At 40.6% G+C, this 11,389-nt stretch overlaps 1 protein-coding gene across 5 annotated transcripts in view; it reads left to right on the top strand.

The window, feature by feature from the left end:
* Positions 1-3,018: 3,018 nt before the first annotated feature.
* LOC311437365 (carbohydrate sulfotransferase 8-like) overlaps positions 3,019-11,389 on the top strand; it is a 29,035-nt gene continuing 20,664 nt past the window's right edge. Inside the window, exons 1-2 of one of the 5 annotated variants that reach the window (XM_084520535.1) lie at positions 3,020-3,214; positions 8,057-8,229. The gene's annotated coding sequence lies outside the window, so the exon portion shown is untranslated. Of the gene's footprint in view, positions 3,215-8,056; positions 8,230-10,555; positions 10,728-11,389 lie in introns of those variants that run through there. The other 4 variants (XM_084520539.1, XM_084520534.1, XM_084520538.1 and 1 more) reach the window with 4 other exon arrangements.

The following is an 11,389-nucleotide window of genomic DNA, read 5'->3' as shown; positions in this document are numbered from 1 at the left end:
CCTTACTTACCCTCTTCTCCAATTTCTCAGACAATTGCTTATGTGTTATACCGCATGATACTGGTGCAAGTTCCCATTCTTCTGCAAAGGTTGAAGGCCTGTTTGTGGCAGCAGAAAAAAAGACTACTGTTGTGAAACATGGGTGATAAAAAGGAAACGTTCTCTGCATCTTTGAAGGGGTTCCTGAGCTACCTCCCTCCTTTAACACGCTGATTTCCAGGCCAGCTCTGAGGTGACAGTTCAAAGTATATTAGCTCGTCTTCTCTTCGAAAGCAGCCTGCCAAGAGCACTCTCTGTCTCCTCAGAAAGCTCCCTCCTCAGACTGTTGCCAGCTCCCATCAGGACTACTGGCTGTGCATACCCAGCCCTTGATTTCACTGCTTCTCCTCACTATCACCAATGGGATGTGGCAAACCATTCTCCTGGTAATTAAGTTGGCTTAATCAGCTTCCTGGCACTCTTGGAGGTGCCGTGTGTGGGACCAAGGCAGCCCCTCTGTCAGGCTGCAGGTACTTGATGGCTATGCTCTGTGGCACATTGGCTCACTCGTCTCAGGAGAAGGTGTAAGATGGTGAGGAAGGGCCACCCTCAATGCAAACACCAGCTGCAGAGTAGCCAAGGGACTCTATCTGGATATGGCAGGCTCGTTCAAGATGATCTGGGCTTCTCAGCACAGCCCATCAGGAAGTGTTTGTTTGGTAAAGTGCTAATGGGCCTCAGTAGTAAGCACTCTACGCTTTCAGTGCTGTTTAAGGCTATAAAACCTTATCACTGGTGCTGCACAATGTACATGCAATTTGATTTAACTCATTGGTTTGTTCTCAGACGTACAACAACCAAAAACCACCCTTCTTTTCTCTTTTGGGACAGGTGGAGGTGGTCAGGAGTAAAGGCTTGGGTGACTATTACCAGAGATACTATTGCACTGCTTTCCTCGTGTATTAGGATTATTGGCAAGACTTCACTAGGCACAATGCCTTCCTGAACTTGCCTGAATCTAGTGAGTGTGCACTGATCCCTCCTCAATGGGATAACTGACTCTAAGTGTTGGGAAAAACTTCTCATTAGCAGTTTCCAAACCCTCTTGCTGACAGCCCCATGGTCTCACTGTCTTTATTTTCATTGAAGCTGACACTTCTACTAGGAGTGAAGCCTCATCTGTGACCATTCATGAGGCTTTAACTCATAATTTGGAACAATTGTTTAGGCTGAAACAATAAGTCCAAGCAGAGCTACAGGCTGGGAGAGGAATGGTTGGAGAGCTGCCAGGCAGAGAAGGACCTGGGAGTGATGGTGGACAGTCAGCTGAATATGAGCCAGCAGTGTGCTCAGGTGGCCAAGAAGGCCAACGGCATCCTGGCTTGTATCAGGAACAGTGTGACCAGCAGGGCTAGGGAGGTGATCGTCCCCCTGTACTCAGCTCTGGTGAGGCCGCACCTCGAGTACTGTGTTCAGTTTTGGGCCCCTCACTACAAGAAGGACATCGAGGTGCTTGAGCGAGTCCAGAGAAGGGCAACAAAGCTGGTGAGGGGCCTGGAGAACAAGTCCTACGAGGAGCGGCTGAGGGAGCTGGGCTTGTTCAGCCTGGAGAAGAGGAGGCTCAGGGGCGACCTTATCGCTCTCTATAGGTACCTCAAGGGAGGCTGTAGCGAGGTGGGGGTTGGCCTTTTCTCCCACGTGCCTGGTGACAGGACGAGGGGGAATGGGCTTAAGTTGCACCAGGGGAGTTTTAAGTTAGATGTTAGGAAGAACTTCTTCACTGAAAGGGTTGTGAGGCATTGGAACAGGCTGCCCAGGGAAGTGGTGGAGTCACCATCCCTGGAAGTCTTCAAAAGACGTTTAGATGTAGAGCTTAGGGATATGGTTTAGTGGGGACTGCTAGCGTTAGGTCAGAGGTTGGACTCGATGATCTTGAGGTCTCTTCCAACCTAGAAATTCTGTGATTCTGTGATTCTGTGATTTATTACAATGAAACAGACTAAATAGCATTGTCTAATATTGCTTAACATCTTAGTACGCCTTGTTGATCATTCAACACAAATACGAACTTTGTTCTAAGATTTTATGACAGCAATGATAAGCACACAGATAATGCAAACATAAATGTAGATCCTCAAAGATGAATTTTAATTGGCAGTTCTCTTCTTCCCATCTGTTGTTTTTCTGAAGAAAGACAGTGGTAAAGTGTATGCCTTCTAAGTCAGAATAGTCTAAAGTCCTAAGTCCTATTCTCAGTAGCAGACAGTGATGCTGACATACTGGGATCACAGCCGGTATCTTGCGCAGTGGCTTGAAACACCCGTGTGCTGTAACACAGACTACGGAGTAGAAACGCCTGTGTCCAGAACAGTGTCCAAGGGCTTTTGTCTTCTTACCATTAATACTTCTTAGTGCAGTGTTCCCAGTGAGAAAGCACAAGCACTGTGAGCTGTATCGCCACTAGAAGAGAGGAGCAGCAGGAACAGGCAGGCAGCAGTTTCACACCTTAGTCTGCCCTTGTGGTGGGCGGTAGGCCAGGTACCCTCCTGCAGCACCTTCTAGCTGTCCTTAAGTTTGTAAGATCTTGGCCAGACAAAGCTGACCAGATCTGGCGTTGGTGATTTACCACTTCAAGTGGTGGGTTGGACTAGGTGATGTCCAGAGACCCCTTCTGACCAACCTTTCTGGATTTTTTCTGGTGACTGCATAGTCTTTGACTTACTGCCTATCAGCACAATGGCAGGATTTGAACAGAGAATGCAATATTCCAAGTAAATCAAACAGGCTATTGGAAAACTTTGATCTCAGTTTAGATAAAATGTTTGGATAGAGTTGGGACAATGAGAAGTTTTATTTTCTTCAAATAAAAGAGGACTGGCTTTGTGGGTAAAGAGCTATAGTGCTTGGGATCCAAGCACTGTTCACCTACACTACAATCATACTAAGTAGGTGGTAATAAAAAATCGCTCTAACTGCTGACAACCACACTACTGATTACTGCATTTGTCACAGCCTGTAGAGCACTATAAGAAGCTTTCTGATATGCCCAGCACTTTTTGCAGTTCAGCCACAGCTGGTGGAACTTCAAGTTCTCCTCCCCTCTCACTGCTGGCCAGCCAGTTCCAGAGCGGTCCAACTTACAGCAACGAGAGAAACCAAATTATAAACTAGTGCTTCACTACAGTGAGCTTCGGCTGAGCTTTTTGTGGAATTCGAAGTGGTGGCTGCAAGGCAGGTACAGATTTATTTATTCCCAAGTCTTCTGTGGCATTCACATCTTGCATATTCTGAATCTTCTGTCTTGTTAATGCATTCTCTTTACATGTTGTGTAGCACAAACTGGAGTATATTCATGTCCATAGAGTTGTGTGATGAGATAATCCTCTTGGCATGCTGACGGGTGATGTCTGAAATAAATTTAATTTATTTCATTTATAACTTAATTGGGAAAAAGTTGGGGAAAAAATCAAAGATATATTTTCTGAGAGATTAATGTGTGCCCGCCAGACTTCTGGAAGCACTCCTCTAGCAGTTGTTGGCCTCGAGGATGACAGGCATCCTTTCTGACTGTCCCTGGCCACTGCTGCACACGTGGTGCAGCATTCACTGTCAGGGGTGAAGAAGCAGCGACCCTGGGGGTGCGAGCTCTCTGCAGCAGGGCAGAGCTTTGGTCTCTGTCGTAGGTTAGGGGGCAGAACAATTCTCCGTGGGGATGTAACGAGGGTTCTCCAGACAGCTGTGCTGCAGCTATGTGGCTGCATAAGCTGTGGGGCTGAAAACAACGTGGTCTGCAAATAGAGCAGACCTAAAATTGTAGAACGTGGCAGGAAGACATGCAGGTTGACTGCCAAACTAGCTCCAGTAGACAACGGATCTGCAGCAAACTTGAACGATCTTTTGCTGGGCTTTACGAACCTCATCACTCCAAGTTTATTTCTAATATTTAACTTTTTTTTTCCTCTGTAGTTCAGACCCATAAATTTATCTTCTTTCCAAAGGTCAGCGATCTTTGTCTTGACTTGTGGAACTGCTTTTTATAGCTCTAAAGAGGCTGCTTGTTTTTTCATCTCAGTCTTGTCTTTAAGCCAAACAACCGTAACTTCTGCAAGCCTTATCAAAGGGCCTTTAGACACTTTAAATCATTTATAGTTCTCTTATGACTTCTCTTTAGCATGGTTTCTTTCTCAAAGTACTGTGTCCGATATTGAACAAACCATATCAGAACATCAGTAAATGCTGTCTTTTTGTTCAAAAACAGCTGAAGATCATGTTTCTCAGAACTTTATAATTTTCAGCCACAATGATAATTATCAGCTTGTTGTCCCATGCATCCCAATCCATGAGCATGGTGCCAGGTTCTTGTTACTATAACACAGAACCATCGGTGTATGGCCTAGTAATTCAGTACTGTACTGAACCTCCATCCTTGTTTGTTCGTGACCCAGATGTTGAACATAAAATTATTCCACAACTGAATATGGCTTCCTTGGCCTGCCTAGACCAAGGATACTTGGTCTGGAAAAAAACATTAGTGTAACATCCAGCAAATGCACTGAGCAACAGTGATTATAAGATAAGGTTAATTTTGTAATTAGTAAGAACTGTTTAGACTGTGAAATTTTGGTGGAACTGACCATTATGTCAATAGCTTCTCCCTCTGTCCTTTTCCTATGGATAATGAGCCAGGTTATTAATTTATCTGAACAACAGAGAGAACACTTGTGCTAACATTGATACACTGAAACTGCTGCTTGTTCATACGCTGCAAAATACACAATCCTAAGGACACTTGCTGTTCTTAGATTACATTTCCTTCCTTTATATGAAGCTTGTTCCTATTATAGTGTTATGGCTAAGATTTTATACGAATAGAATTCACATATATATTCCAATGAAGTTTACAGTTAGTAATGCCGTGTCTATGAATGTCCTCTGGCATAAAATCTATTCATTGTAAGTGGTGCAGAATGAACCATACTATAATGGCTTTTTTGTGACACCTAAGTTGCCTTTTTGCAGGCCTAAAATTTACCTTTGAGAAAGTGTCCCAGGGTTCCCCATGTCAGAGGTATGTCTGCAGGGCAAGAAGTGCCTATTCTAAAAAAAAGTGTCACGATAATTTTTCTAGGTGTTAGACTCAGTGTACAAAACATTTCCAGAATGATGGCCAACAGAGTGAAAACAGCCAGAAAAAAAAATCAGTAAAAACTGCTTTTTAGATTGACTAACTCTGAAACTCATCAAGCTTTATTGCTTTTATCAGCTGTGTAGTAGAAACGTTCACCTATTACTGAATAATATGGAGAGTTTATGAGAGCAGTGGCTTCTCCTTGTAATCAGTGGTGACTGACCAGAGCTCCACATGGATGCAAACGTCCTTCAGGTACACCTGAAGGATCTGTGTACAGGAACAGGAAATTATTTTTTGTGCTGAAGACGACCAACCCCATTAGTGAATAATAGAGCATTGTGTGTTGTTTCACCAGTTCAGTGAGCAATCCTGAGAAACGTAATAAAGGAATCCACAGAGTGAAATACATTAATGTAAAAACCTTTCTCACTTTTTAACTAGACCACTACAAACTTCCCATTTTGAACAAAGGGAAAGTATTAAATTATTACAAGACTGCTCTGACAAACTTTAAAGGGTTTCTGTACATTGGTACCTGGTGGTAGAATTTGGTACATGTAACGTGTGCTTTGGTCTAAATCAGGAGTCAGCAGTTAGACTCCTGTCCACGGACATAATACAGGTGGTCATTAATTGCCAGTGTTATGTGAGCTGAGTGCCTGCAGAGACATTTCTGTATTGTGTTGCTAATGCCCTCAGACAATCATATCTTGAATTTATATTATGTTTAGCTTATTTTACAACTTAAAAGTAAAGACCACTAGATTTCAGAATTTCACAGTAAAAATGTCTTGATTTCTCTGTAGAAAGTCTCTTTAATCTGTAGGACGTTTCTTGTGCCCTCTCCCCATGAGAGTGAGTAAATGAGTAAAGAAAATGTACGTTTTTTCCTTTAGAAACGTCAAAAAGTATTCTTGAACTGTATGAAAAATAATTTGAGTACACACACACATACATATAAATGTGTACATATAGCTACAAACTAACAGGAAAAACTACAAGAACAAATTTATTTCTCCTTCATTATTGCAAGTTAACATGAAAAATTCTTAAGCCTTAAAACAATGTTAGAATATAAAACAAAGGTTTTATCGAATGACTGGAAGATTAAAGTTCTCCTTGCAGAAAAAATGAGTAAAACACAGATTTGAACAAATTTTCTTAGCCTGTAAGGATTTAAGTCTGTAACTTCTTCAGACGTAACATTCCTGGACTTTTATCTGAAAAGAAAACAACCCCTAGCATATGATTAAGTTTATCTGATAGTTCCTGCTATATGCTTGGCACTATTTCTTGCTCTACCTGTTTAGTAGCTACCCTAAAATATATGACCTCTTTTACAAATTAGTTTTTTGATACATACTTAAGCTCAGAAACATTCCTGTAATACAATGGCATTAAGAATATCTTTTGAGGAATCTTAAAACATAACAGAGTTGAATAGACGGAGCTGATCAAATGGATGTTGGAAGGGTCATTTTAAAAGCACACGTCAAGCAAAATCATAATTGCCTATGGGAGCATTGTGTAAACACCTAGAAGGGCAGAAAAATGAATTTTAGACGTGAATTTCTTAGTTCTTGGGGAAGTTTATTTTCAGGATGTAAAATTTGCTATATCCAGGCTTGAACAAGGTGCTTGTACATCTACATGCCAATTAACAAATTCAGTCGATGTACAGGTAAACAAGCAAAACAGTTCATAGATGTTCTTTTGAAAATCTATGAACTTCCATCTGCGTCAGTTAATTACTGGTGCTGTTCATCAGCACATTGTAAAGGAGTAAATGGGCCACAGAGGTTACGCTTGTCCAATGTTCAGAGGGTCAGTTCTTCCAGAGAAAGAAAACACCCGTTAGGAGAGTTTTACCTCCAACTGCCAAGGCTGAAAACTTTGGTGCCATTAATTCATCTGTTAGAGCATTTCATATATTGAAAGAATGAGGTCCTCTGCCCTACCCTGTTCTGCCTCTCTCTGGGCCATAAAGAAAATGCCTGTGCCTTGTTTGCTAATTTACAGACTTTAGCCTCTATTAAGGAATAAATTCAAAACAAAGGTGAAATATCTCTACCTGATCAGATGCATGTGTTGTTCTTTCAGTATGTGTACACACGGAATGGCAGAACTGTGGATATGGGGATATTACTCCTGTGATAATCGTCATAAACACACCAAATGGTTTTAAAGATCAGCAAAGCAGAAAATTGGAAATGGAAGCTTGTATGATGGGATTTAATAGTTCAAATGAGAAGTGGATTTTTTGTTATTTTTTAATTATTTATGATTTTTTATATATTTTTTTTCAACCGAGGCAAAACACTTCAAGTATTTGAGTGTGAATCTGGGGAACACAGACTTTTTCCCACATTGAAAATACAATTTGGTGACTTGTCTTTGAAAAGCTGTGGTACTTTGGAGAATGCATTTGACTTTTTGATGTATGGAAACTGCTCGCTTTGGTCGAATAAGCGTTCGAAGAAATGCAGCTTGCTTCTCAGCAGGGTTATTTGCTACCCAGACCCTAGCGTGCGAGTTCTTCCAGTGCCTGTGGGGAATGGGTCCTGCTCAATCCACCCACTCCGGCCTGTTTCAGATCATGCCTTTACGGGACTATCAGTTACTCTTCTAGCAGATACTGTACCTGTATTCAAGAAGGGTCAGGAGTGGCAGTAAACTTGATCCAGGCAACAATGGGGCCATTAGTCTGACTCAACAGTGTGCAAAGCTTTAGCACAGATCTTAAAGGAAATAATTAAGGTGGGACAATAAAAGGGAGCACACATTTTTCTGGAGGGTAGATCATGCCGTACTGATCTGGTATCTTTGATAAGAGAAACAATCTATTTAAGAGAAATGCTGTGGTTTTAATTTCTATTTAAGAGAAATGCCATGGTTTTAATTTACCTGGACTTCAGAACAGCCTGTAATATATTATCACTCTGAAAGTCTTGCAGCTGTGAGTGCTGAGCTTCTGATGATACAAGCACGAAGACACACAAGGTCTTCAGAGCAAAGATGAGCAATTGATGTTCGGTGTGACTGAAATGTGGGATGGAAAGGAGAGGCACAGACAGAGTGGACGGGACATGACAGACTGTTGAATTAGTGACTACAGCAGGGTAAGATTGAATTTATCAAGGCCTGAGATGAAGCAGTATTAATAACTGATGTGTGAAGGGCAAGAATCTGATTAGGAGTTGTTGGGGTTTTTTTTGAGCTGTATTAACTACTCAGATAACAGCTTCTACTCTGAGTTACTGTGAAGGCTTTTCCGCATATATTATGTTTTTATTTATTTATTTGTTCTTTAATATAATTGATTTGTTTGTCTCTGGCAAGTGTATGTCACTTTTTCTCCTCTACTCTATCAGGAAAGAAAAAAAAACCAAACAGATCAGGGCATCAGAAGTTTGTTTGTTTTTAAGTCTATTGAAGGACTTTTATCAGAAATTAGCCCAAACCAAACTTTATTTTGCATTTATTATGTAAATAATCAAATATAAAGAATTTTAATTATTGAATTATTGATGGTGAATCAACCACGCAGAGACTAGCAGAGTTTATGCAGAGAACACAGCCCAGTCCCTAATCCTGCCATCTGTTTCCAGAGGTCTTTCCAGCCTTTTAGTAGGCAACCCTATCATTTCAACTGTTTGCCACGGCACTCAAACATATCAGTAACACACACAGGTATTATTGTAATTTTATTTTTTTACATGGAAAATCTTATCCCAAGATCAAGTGCTGAAGATCACCCTATGTTTGACTGTGACCAGGATTTCTCCGTGCCAAATGTTTGTTTGAGACACACCTGCACTTACAAATCTATCTCCAGTAGATTTTAAACATATATCACACATTTTCATTAGTTTAGTTTGGACAAATCATAGACCAGTTTGTTTGTAACTGATATTATTCTTCTGAACTACAGTGTGAGTGCGTACAGTAATGTTTATCCACGTATGGAGGTAAAGGGTACCATATAGAGACACTCCTGGTTTTAAATGTGTGCAACTTTTTCCATTGGTAAGAGTTTCAGTTACTTGTATTCTTTTTTCCCAAATTTTGCTGTTCAGATTGAAAATGTTTTTGATTTTTTTTTACTTAATACTTTTTGCAATTAAATGTAGTATTTGTGTAATATTTCCAAAGCAAGATCAGGGCATATTATGGTGCGGATCATTGATTTAAAAGATCAATGATAGAAGAGGCTAAAAGCTAACGCCTGCTACAAGCTCTCTTATGACAAGAGAGTGTGCAGCCAGCCCTTGAGGCACCTGTGTGTTACTTGTCTGGAAAATGCTGCATTTCAAACACTGACTTAAGAAAGCTGGATGTTTTCTCTGTGCTACTGCTATCTGTTCTTTCCTGATGCCAGCTCCGGTACAGCTGTTGGTTCTTTATGGAAGTTGTTGAAGACTTGGAGAATCATAAGAATAACCCAAATACTTGAAATGTCTTTATAATGAGTGCGTTTCAAAGTCATCCAAGCTGTTCTTGGCTTGTTTTCATTCCTGTCTTTGTCCCACTTCACAAACCTGTTCTGTTAATGACAGAACCCTGTTCAATCTGGTTGGAGAAATATTCTAACACAATTCTAGGGCTGGTGACTGAGTTTAGGGCAAATTCAATCTGGGAAAAAGGTGAAAATGTTTACTGGAGGAGATAATAAGAGTGGTGGTGAGATGAGATAGAAGAGCTGAGGAGACAGATTCTGTATCGTGTAAAAACAAAAACACTAAAGACAACTAAACAAACAAACAAACAAACAAAACAGCAACAACAAAACAAAAACCATTTTACTCAAGCTTGGCAGCCTTTCCGGAAATAGTTGATCATCCACTAGTAGATAAATAATGATGAATACAATGGGGAGTGACTTCCAGTGAACTTGGGCTGTGTTTTTTTTCTTGTTTAAACAGACAGTAGTCAACAAGTACAGAAGAAAGTGTAAATGTTATCAGGAAAACCATTTGCATTATTGTGTCCTTCACAGGTTATCATAGTGCTACACAGTGTTACAGGAGCAAAATACAGCAGGGTCATGCTGCAGACTATGTTCTTGGGATGTTGCCCTTTTCTTTGGACAGGTATCAGCCATGCAGGTCTTCCTTTGTGCTGTTCGTCGGGTCTAGTGACACAGCCTGGTTTTCATAACCCGAACTAGGAACCAAACTTCATTGCTGGCTGAGGAATCTCAGTTTTGAGGTAAAACGTGGAAAGGAATGAAAAGACAAGCATTGGCAGAGCTGCAGCTCCAGAATTACAGGGAGCTTCTGTGTCCTGAGTCACACCTAGAGCTTTTGTGAGCCCAGCGAAAGACTGAATTAGTGTCAACAGGTACTGAGTCAGGCTCAGGAAGTCCAGCTTATCTTGTACAATTTTCTTCCTGCTCATAAAAAAGATGCAGTCACAGTCTGCGGGATGCTATTGGTAGGACTGTTCATTTTCTGTTCACATCTTTATTAGAGCTGACGGGGTTGTGCTGTACATGTAGTATGCAAGGGTACACCTTCTTTTTATTTGAGCTAGGGCATTAAGTAAACAGAAGGCAAACTCAGCCAGAGCTGTGAAAGCTGTATCCGGACAGGAGGCTTCAGAGGCAGAAAATGTAGAGGTACTTTGTCTTCTTTTTTCCCTTACTCCCCTATTTCTTTAGAATATTAGTATTCTTCTCCCCTTTCCCTCCCTCCTCCCCCCGGGTGTTTTGCAAGAAAATTAGAGCAGTTGTATTCTTATTTGTGTTTTAAAACATATTTTAAAGTGAGTTCTGACTTCAGGTTTAATGAAGTCAAATGTAGTTGACTTTCAACAATATCTTCTCAGATGTTATTTTGTTATTTTTTACATTGCCTTAATTGCAATGAAAGGAAAAGCATGAATACACATGATCTTATCTAATCTCTTTGGTTTCTTCTTTGATATCCCCCCCCCCCCCCCATTTTTTTTTTTTAAACAAAGGATAGCTGTAAAACCTTTAAAAAAATACTCTTACAGCATACAAATTTTTTGCCCTTTCAAACTTCTGAAATTCTTAGCTATCAGTGGGATGTCATAAAAACATTTTTGTACTAGTGTAGGGACTTTTGTTCATGAAAGTATACAGAATACAGAAGTGCAAACAAGTTTCTTCCTTCACTGCCACTTCATTATTGCATGTATTTTCAGAATACTCTCTCCTTTTACATTCTTGCGTATCAAAACCTGAAACTGTTTTGAAAATCCTCTCACAATAAACTTCTAAACTTTTGAGTAATTTTACCTGTAGCATGGGTACGA

Source organism: Aythya ferina, assembly GCF_964211825.1.
Source record: "Aythya ferina genome assembly, chromosome: 5".
Taxonomy (NCBI): Eukaryota; Metazoa; Chordata; class Aves; order Anseriformes; family Anatidae; genus Aythya; species Aythya ferina.
Note: the sequence above shows the minus strand (reverse complement) of the source record. Positions and strands in the feature narration are given on the sequence as shown.